At 44.8% G+C, this 8,846-nt stretch overlaps 1 protein-coding gene across 1 annotated transcript in view; it reads right to left on the bottom strand.

Moving 5' to 3' along the window:
• The window catches only part of LOC131083210 (cytochrome P450 7B1), a 121,303-nt gene extending 114,068 nt beyond the window's left edge, over positions 1 to 7,235 (bottom strand). The window contains exon 1 of the mRNA XM_058023650.1: positions 7,152 to 7,235. The gene's annotated coding sequence lies outside the window, so the exon portion shown is untranslated. The remainder of the gene's footprint in view (positions 1 to 7,151) is intronic.
• Positions 7,236 to 8,846: the final 1,611 nt, after the last annotated feature.

Genomic DNA, 8,846 nt, shown 5'->3' on the forward strand with positions numbered 1-8,846 from the left:
AGAAAAAGACTGCCAACTTAACAGTGAGATTTTCCTTAACTTCATATAGTGTATTAACATTGCACGTATGCTGTTTCCTTTAGCTTCTGTATTTCCCCCACTCTCTGGCATTACAATGCACTAAGTTAAATAAGTGACTAGATGGAGTGCTAAGAACACTTATATTACTTTATCAAAACAAGCCCTGCCCAACTTCTTAATCAAAACACTTAACTGAAAAAAAAAACCAAAACAAAACAAAACAAAAAAAAAAAAACAGAAAAAAACCCCAAAAAACCCAAACCAACCAACCAAACAAAAATTTTATATGGGACCATAATTCTCATAACTGAGCAAAACACTAAAGTGTCTGGCACAATTCAACAACTTAGCTGACTATTGCAAAAATACAATACCTAAAATTGTATTTCAGCATACAGGAGAAAGAGATGGACAGGCAACAGTTCCTCAGCATATGTTGAGCAGTTATACCATGCAGGAATTCTTTTCAGCATCTCTGACAACTCTCTGAGTGCCCAGTGAAGCATTTGTCTGTGTTATCTGTAAATCAAGAGACCACACTGACCTCCAATTTACAGTAGGGGAACTGAGGAGGAGTCCACAAGCAAGACTGCAAGCTTGGGACTTAGCCAAGTCCCCGCATCCTAGTGACTCCTGCCTGAGGGAGCTGAGACCCAGGTAGGTTTGTGAGTCAAGACTCCAGGAAATCCTGCAGTCACCTGATGATGCAGCTCTCCAGTTACATTATCAGTTATTAAAAACATCAGGGGGCAAATTTCACCATCATGCTCAAAGAAGAAGTAGCTCATAGCTCATGTAAGGGGACACTACGATTAGGATTTGCCCCTTTTTGTCTTCCTTCACATCAGCCTTTATTTGTAACCTTTCAGCTAAGATTTGCTGACCAGCTTGCTTTCCTCCTCTAAATATAGTGGCAAGCATGAATATAATTTTTGAAGCACTATGTATTCATGTGGGTTGTCCTCATTCATACCTTTGGGACTATCAGCTTGGAAGAGGAGTAGAAGGGTTAATTGTTCAGAACTTTCTGTAAGCTCTGTGTATTTGTGTACAGCGCTCTAGATGGACACTCCATGCTTCATGTTGCACTGGAATAATAAAAAGAGCTGAAAGTGATTCCTTTTAATTCTCATCCTTTAATTTTATTTGCTCCAAAGAATAAAGAACAGAAGAAAGCAAAATCAGTAATCTGAAGGGGAAAAAAAAATTATAGGCCCTTTCCACAGAAACATGAGGAAAAAGCCCCATGAAAGTATAAACTATTGTACTTTAGTCAGAAACCAGAAGCTAGCAGTTCTTATTGCCACTAAAAATATCTCCACCTCGCACACATATACATTTACCAGGATGGCATCTACTGATGGGTTCTGGATGCTGATCAAGGCCAGAACCAGGTATAAACTATAAAGCTGAACAACCCCCAACAAAGTAGGTCAAGAAAACTGGGAGGGAAGGGAAACTGTTGCTAGGTGGCAGTGTACCTTAAGCAAAGAATTCTGTAAATCAGAGATCACTGGGAAGGTTCATTATCTTCTAAAAGAGGTCTCATCTTTATTGTCATCTTCAAAGTACTGGTAGGAATTGGAACTCAAAATGTGCATGACACACATGCTACAAATCAGAAGGATGAGAAGCAGAACAAAAAAAAAAATAAAGAAAAAGAAAAACCTGTCTTGAAACACACTACTGTGCAAGACCCATGATATAATGGCTCTCCAGGTCTATCAGAGACATAAGAAAAACCACCAGCCTGTGAATGGAGACTTGTACACCCCGAGAAGGTTAGTTTTGCTGACTTCATTTTATTCTACCTTCACTTAAGCTCTGACCAGTAGAAGCAAGCAAAGAAATAAGCTTCCACCACATCTTGGCACAGCAGTGAACAGTTGACAGAAAACCCAAGTGTGATGGTGAGAAAGAAAGGTTTCCTAAGGCTACTTAAGAAACAGAACTGTTACTTTTCTGCCTTAAACAGTTTCAGTCTTCAGTCCTTTTCAGAGTGGAGTAAGAGCGGACAATGACAGTAAACAAAAGGAGGTCATGAAAACATGTGCACTCCCTAGAGGTCCAATCGAAAGAATGGAGAAAAAGGCCTCTGCAGAAGGCCAAGGTAAGAAGGAAGAGGCCAGATTTTTCTGGTATCCTTCTATCTGTCCTTCCTGATGTTCCCTCCAACTGAAAACTACCTTAACATATTGCCTAAATTAGCAGAAGTGGTAAAAAAGACAGGCTGATGACATCTTGTGAACTACAATTCGCTTGGTAAGAGAGCTGTTAGCAAGCTCACAGCTTGTCACAGAGAAGGATAAGATGTTCTTGAAGGCAAAGACAAAATCTATATTCTTTTCAACAATATCTGTCTGGGTTCAAGAGAGCAATTTTGGGGAAAAGTATCTTAGATTAATGTAATTGTATAGATCAGAGGTATTTTAAAATATAGAATAAAAGGGAAAATGAAAGACAGTATGCTTCAACAAGGTTTTAAATCCATAACTCAGGTCACAGCAAAGTCCTTTCTGAGAAATGTATCATGCAATTCTTCTTATGTTGACTTCAATCTACAATTACACTGTATAAATTTTGAGGTTTTTTAATACCATGTTCTGATGCTTTAGAAACTAGTCAGAAACAATCTATTAGAAGGTACATGTCCCATCCAATGCAGCACAGAAATTCCTATACTGGTGTAATGTAAAACCCACAACATGTGCCAAGTACCATAGCATTCCTCACATGCAATCCTGACATGAAGACCATTCCTAATAATTAAAATACCAACCCTACAAAAATACAGAATCAGGGAATAGTTTGGGTTAGAAGGGACCTTAAGAATCATCTAGTTCCAAATCCCTGCCATGAGGAAATTTAAAGCCCCATTCAACTGGGCCTGGAACACTTCCATGGATGGGGCAGCCACAACTTCTCTGGGAAACCTCTTCCAGTGTCTCCTCAACCTCATCATAAAGAACTTCTTCCTATTATGTAATGTAAATCTACCTTTCATTTCAAAGCAATAGAATTGTAGAGGGAATAATTTTTACAAACCCTGTCACTGATGCAGCTCACATCAGACGTGTCTTAACTTTCCAAGCAGTTATAAACCTCTAATGAGGAACCTTTTTCCAGGTTTGGTCTGTATTTTCTTTATCTGAAAAACTTTGAGATGCAAACCTTAGGAAAATTCAATTTCAACAGATAAATAGGGAAACAACAATATTTGTTCCACTTCCCTCCACTGTCCTTTTCCCCTAAGGCAGTGGTTTTAATCTGTGGTTAGCCTAAGCCTCTTCTTCCTAGTAATTTGCAGCATCTGCTCTTCAAGGAGGGAGTCAGAGAATACCATTTTCAGTCATGGACATGCAATGAACACTAGCAACCAAAAATATGCATCAATCTGAGCAACAAAAAGTGGAATAGTACTACACCTATGGAAGTTAGCAGGAGACACATCCCCTGAAGATCTCAAGGGCCCTTTTCTGACTTGGGCAGCATCACTGCTGGAGTCAGCTTCACCTGACATCTCACCTCCTGTTCCATGAGACTGTGTACAGCTAGTGGAAAAGCAGTTTGAAAACACCAAAAAAAAAAAAACAACACAGGCTTTTTTTTGAGGCTGGGGCTGAAGTAAAACATGAAGGCAAAAGAGAATATAATCTGTACAGTCTCCAGGCTAGGAAATCATCAGCTTTTGCCATAGTAGAAATACTTTCATGCAGCAGCAAGATGGAAGTGCTCTCTGGAGAAAACACATTCCCCAGCAAACAGCCTAGATGGGTTTTTCTTCACTAACCAGTGAGAGGGAGATCTCTCTTAGCATGCAGAAGGCACTGAGACTCATTTGACATTGAGTTTAACTCAAATTAATTTTTTTCTGTGATTACAGAAACTTTTGTTCTACTTCTTTTTCTTCACCATCTGTGATACAAAACCTGGCAAAGACTCCAATTAGTTTCCCTTGTGTTATTACTGCCACAAGCACTCAAATGATAAGCATTTATACAAAAGGAAATTCTTCTTCCTTTCTACTCTATCGCTGAGAAAACTGGTACTGAATTCACCCTCAAATCTTGTAATGTCAACTTATGTCAACTGCATTACAGAAAAAAGCAACAGCAGATTAAGTCAATACAACACCTTTTCTGACAAAATTTTAAGTCAATACAACACCTTTCCTACTCCAGTAACAAGCACCTCAGCCTGAGAGGAAACAGAAGGGAAGGACCTTATACCAAAAAAGGTGAAATCCTGTAACATCTGCTTAAGGAGCATCAGTGATGGATTTAGGAAGTTCTCTTCTCCAGGATATACAAACCCTTGTTATGCTTCTAGATGTGTAACTCTCAAAAGCCACAAAGGTGATAGTGCTTCACCTCAGTCAAGCAGGACAGAGCCATCGCCCAGCAAAACAAACACACAGAACTCTGAAGTGCAAGTTAGTGGTGTTTATTTACTTACTTAAGCTCTTCATTTATATATACACACACTTGCCTACTGTGGTAATCGTGATGGAATCCATGCAGGGCTGTGGTTAAGATGTCAAATTTGATCATTCTGGTAAAGTTTATCTTGGTACCTTAAACACAACCATTCCCTTACACACGGTTTGCACACTGCTACAAGCATACCAACATTAAGGCAACATATTAACTTGTACAAGAGCTCATGCATGCATGAAGTACCAACATTTCTTCTAGCACAGGCAAGCTCCATAGTGTCTGCTCTTCTGTCCAAATGGCTATGATCCATGACCAGGAACATAGCCTTGACTTGGGCATTTATTTATGGAGTAATTTGCCAATACTCCCCATGTGGAGAACACATGGAGATGGATAGACTGATAAGCAAAGGGACATCACAGATTTGCACCATATTTGAGAAGCATGAACTAAGCTCTAACCCCATTCTTTAATCCACTGCACCTTTAGAACAGCTTTTCTTCCCACAGATCAGAAATGGTTGCTGAACATAACAGGCTGCTGCTAGGCACCTCTACAGACCATGCATAATTTCTTTTCTTTCTTTATGCTAAGAGAATTAATTGCACATTTTACTAGGGCAGGATAGTACCTAAACACCAGCACCTTCTGCTGAGGGCTGTTGATAGGTTTTACCATTTGTTATTTGCAGTTGCTTGCTCACTAGTGCTTCGTACAGTTCTCTGAGAAACAGCACAGGCTTTCAAGTAGTTAATTAATCAAACAGCAGTTTGGTTTTTGGGACAAGACAGACACCTTCTTGTGAGGTCTTCTGTATAACATCATAGTGCTGTGACACAAACCATTTTGCTATAGACTCTAAAGTGCACTTGAAAAACTCTGCAGCCGTAAGGGGTATGAAAATAATTCAGAATGGGTTCTTTGATCCTTTTTTCCCTACCACTCACATCTGGCTGAAAACTTTACAAGCAACAGCTTTGCCTGTTTCCATTTTCAAAAATTCTTTTACAATTGCCCTAGAATAACAATGACAGGCACAATTTATAATATGGCTGAGGCAGTATAATATCTTCTAGCCTTAAAAAGACACCCAATCCCATTTGGCTGCTCCCAATCCCGTCCTGCTCCCCTTTTGTTTTATGTGCTGATGTTCTTTAGGGAGCTAGACTGGCACCAAACTAAACCTACCAAAAACAAAAATAAGTTTTATGTATTTAACTCCCAGAATAAGCTTACAGAGGAGCAATATGGATGATGATGAGGAAGAGCAACCTGTCGAGCAGCATCTGTCCATTTCATAAACTGAGCTGAAGCATCATCACAGACTACTGTCAAACAGTTTGTGTTATGGGACGACCCCACTCAAACATTGGGATGGATGTCTCACTTAAGGAATGGATTGGGCTCTCTAAGTCAAATCACATGCAATAATGGTTCCAAACCAGATACCATGGAAATAACCCATTCATGTTTTCAGATGCCTTCTGGGATCAAAACATGAACTTTCAATGTTTTTCAATTCATTCTATACATGGTCCCAAAGTCAGGGATATTGGTCTAAAAAGGGCCAGACTGCCCTTCTAATTTTTTTTAGAACCTAGTAGTGCAATTTATTTTTTTGCATTGCTTGTCTGCATCTTGCAAAATAACTTACAATTACTAGGAAAAGGAACAGTTTACTACTCAGAATTACATCTATTATTTTGTATGCATCTCATTTTATGAATTAAAAATAAGCAAACAATCCAGTGAATACTGATCCCTCCCCTTCTTCACACCTCCTCCGTCAGCCTTTACACACATTTATTCATCAGTTGCAGAAGAGACACTGAAGAGCAACAAGTATTGGCTTCAGGTAGCCAAGCATTTCATTTCATCAAGTGAAAAATACCTGGGAAAATGTATATAAAGTAACAGGTTTTCAGAAAGTATAGTTCAGACAGTGCTTTTTTTTCCCCATCAAAAAAACCTGAACGTTCTTCTTGAAACGTCCCAGAACACGTGTGTACCTTCTTTGAGTTTATATAGATTGTACACTTGAAATAAACTAAAGGCAACAGCATGAGTAACACCAACAGAAGTCACTAGAACGCCTGTGACCCAAGCTATTCGGCACGGAGAGAAGGGCAGCGAGGGCCGATGTCGCAAGCCCCGGCAGCAGCGGCTGCGGGCTCGGCGGGCGCACCGGGGGCTCCGCGGGACAGCGGCCGCGGGCCGCTCTGGGGCTCTGCGGCTGCACGGAGCAGCAGGTCCTGAGCAAACCGCCCTCGCACACGCCCAGCGGCCCGGGATGCGCTACGTGCACCGTTCCTTTCCGAGCACGGCATCCACGCACCCCCGGGAGGCGAGACCAGAATCCCACGTGCCAGCGGCCGCCCCCGCCCGAGGTCAGCCGAGGAGCCGCCGCCCCCCGCCGCGCCCTCCCGGTTCTCCCTCAGCTCCGGCGGCGCGGCTGCCGCCCGCAGCCCCCGCGCCGTTCCCGGCCGCAGCGGGCCCCACCGCCCCCGGGGGCCGCCATCCCACGGGGGCCGCCGCCCCCGGCCCGGCGGGCGCTGATAGGGCCGGCCCGAGCGGAGGGGCGGGCGGAGAGCGGCGCGGCCCAATGCGCGGCTCGGCGGCGCCGCGCCCGCCCGGCAGCCCCGCTCCCCCGGCCCGGCCGTGCAGGAATGCGGCGGCCGCCCCCCGCCCCGGTACCTTCTCCTCCTGCAGAGCACGCACACGGCCCAGAGCAGCAGGGCGGCGGCGGCGGCCGCCCCGCCGTAGGTGCCGAGCGGCAGCGTGTCGGGGCCCATGCTGGCGGCGCTCGCCTCGGCGGCTGCCGGTGCCTCGCCGCCGCCGCCGGGGAGGAAAGTTTCGCCCGTCCTCCCGCTCCCGGCAGGAGAGGCGCCCGGCCGGCCGTCCCTCCCCGCCCACCCCGAGCCCAGGGGGCTGGGTTTGGCTGCTCGGAGCCGGACTTGGCGAGCGGGCCCGGTGCGACCCGGCCGGCTCCTCCCCGGGGAGCGCCCAGCGCGGGGAGGGTCGCGCCCGCCCGCCCCCGCCGCTTCCCGGCGACGGAGGAGGGGAACCCCAGCCTTCGGCTTGCCGGGAAAAGGCTCCGATGAAGCGGGAAGGTGCCAGGACGGAGACCCGGGAATGGTGGGGGCATCTCAGGGCTCCCCGCCATTCAATCCCTTTCAGCCGTCACGGCGCCCTGGGAGGGTCTCGGTGCCCCGCAAACGGGGCCTCGGTGGCGGAGTGGCCATGGCGTGTCCCCAGTGCGAACGGTGCCACACTCGGACAGAGAGCAACTCTGGCCTCCGCTTGGTTTTCATACAGACATCCGATGTCGTGTATGTGTCCCCTTAAAAACCAAGGGGAGTATTTGTATGAGAGTATTTGTATGAGAAGAAATAACTGTATGAGAAGAAACTGGGTCCACTCCTCGTACTCTGCCAACCTCTCTGGTTTGTTACGTAGAGTACAAGAGAGGAAGGAGGAGGTGAGAGACAAAATCCAGGCAATGGGGAGATCCCCAGCGCGAGGAGCTGGGATGAGGTGGAGAAGCAAAGAGGTGCGGGGAGTTCAATACTTCATGGCAAGGCAGGGACTAACCAAATACCAGGGCGGGAGCAGTACTTTACTGCTCCACTGCCATTTGGGACAAGGTACACTCAAATGTTGCTGTGATGTAAGACACTCTTCAATGCGTATTCACACTGAGAGACGGAGTAAGATCCTTCAGGTTTTGGAATCGTGGTTCGGTTGAATGCTGACAGACAAGTTCATGCTCATTTTCAGCCACATGCAGTATCGTATGTTGTATGTTTCGCAATGCTTGGTGGTTTATATATTCCTTTCATCTTGGAAACAAACTGTAGAACACCGGTCTTCTGACTTGTCCTTCTGACTTGTTGGAAGTTTTTTTCGAAATTGTAGAGTCCCAAATGTATCTTAGCAGATAAAAATGCCAGTTAACAAAGCACCTTCCTTAGCAGATTTCAGGATTTTTGAGAGCCTGAGGCATATCTGAGGTTTTGAAGTCATCAGAGCTGTGTGTCTTCTTCCTCAGACATTCCTTTTAATTGCAGTGAAATATTTCAAAATGCTATTGTGTTAACCAGGAAAAATCTAAGTAGTGTGTCCCACATTAAAAGTGACCCAAATCTGAGCATCAGCTGTCTATCCCTCCTGAGACCAAAAAATCAGACACCCTTATTGTGCAATATGATGCATGGAGAGAAACTATAAGAGAAACTAATGTTTCATTTGTAGTTCTTTAGAACTTCTTGCAGGTAGCTGTATTTGAAATCCCCAGTTTGGGAATCCCAAGAGGTTTCTTAGCTAGTAGTCCTGTAAATTCATGGAAAAGGACTAATTCAGAACTGAAAAGCATTGCACTGTAAGACATTA

The sequence above is a fragment of the Melospiza georgiana genome, chromosome 1 (genome assembly GCF_028018845.1).
Source record: "Melospiza georgiana isolate bMelGeo1 chromosome 1, bMelGeo1.pri, whole genome shotgun sequence".
Taxonomy (NCBI): domain Eukaryota; kingdom Metazoa; phylum Chordata; class Aves; order Passeriformes; family Passerellidae; genus Melospiza; species Melospiza georgiana.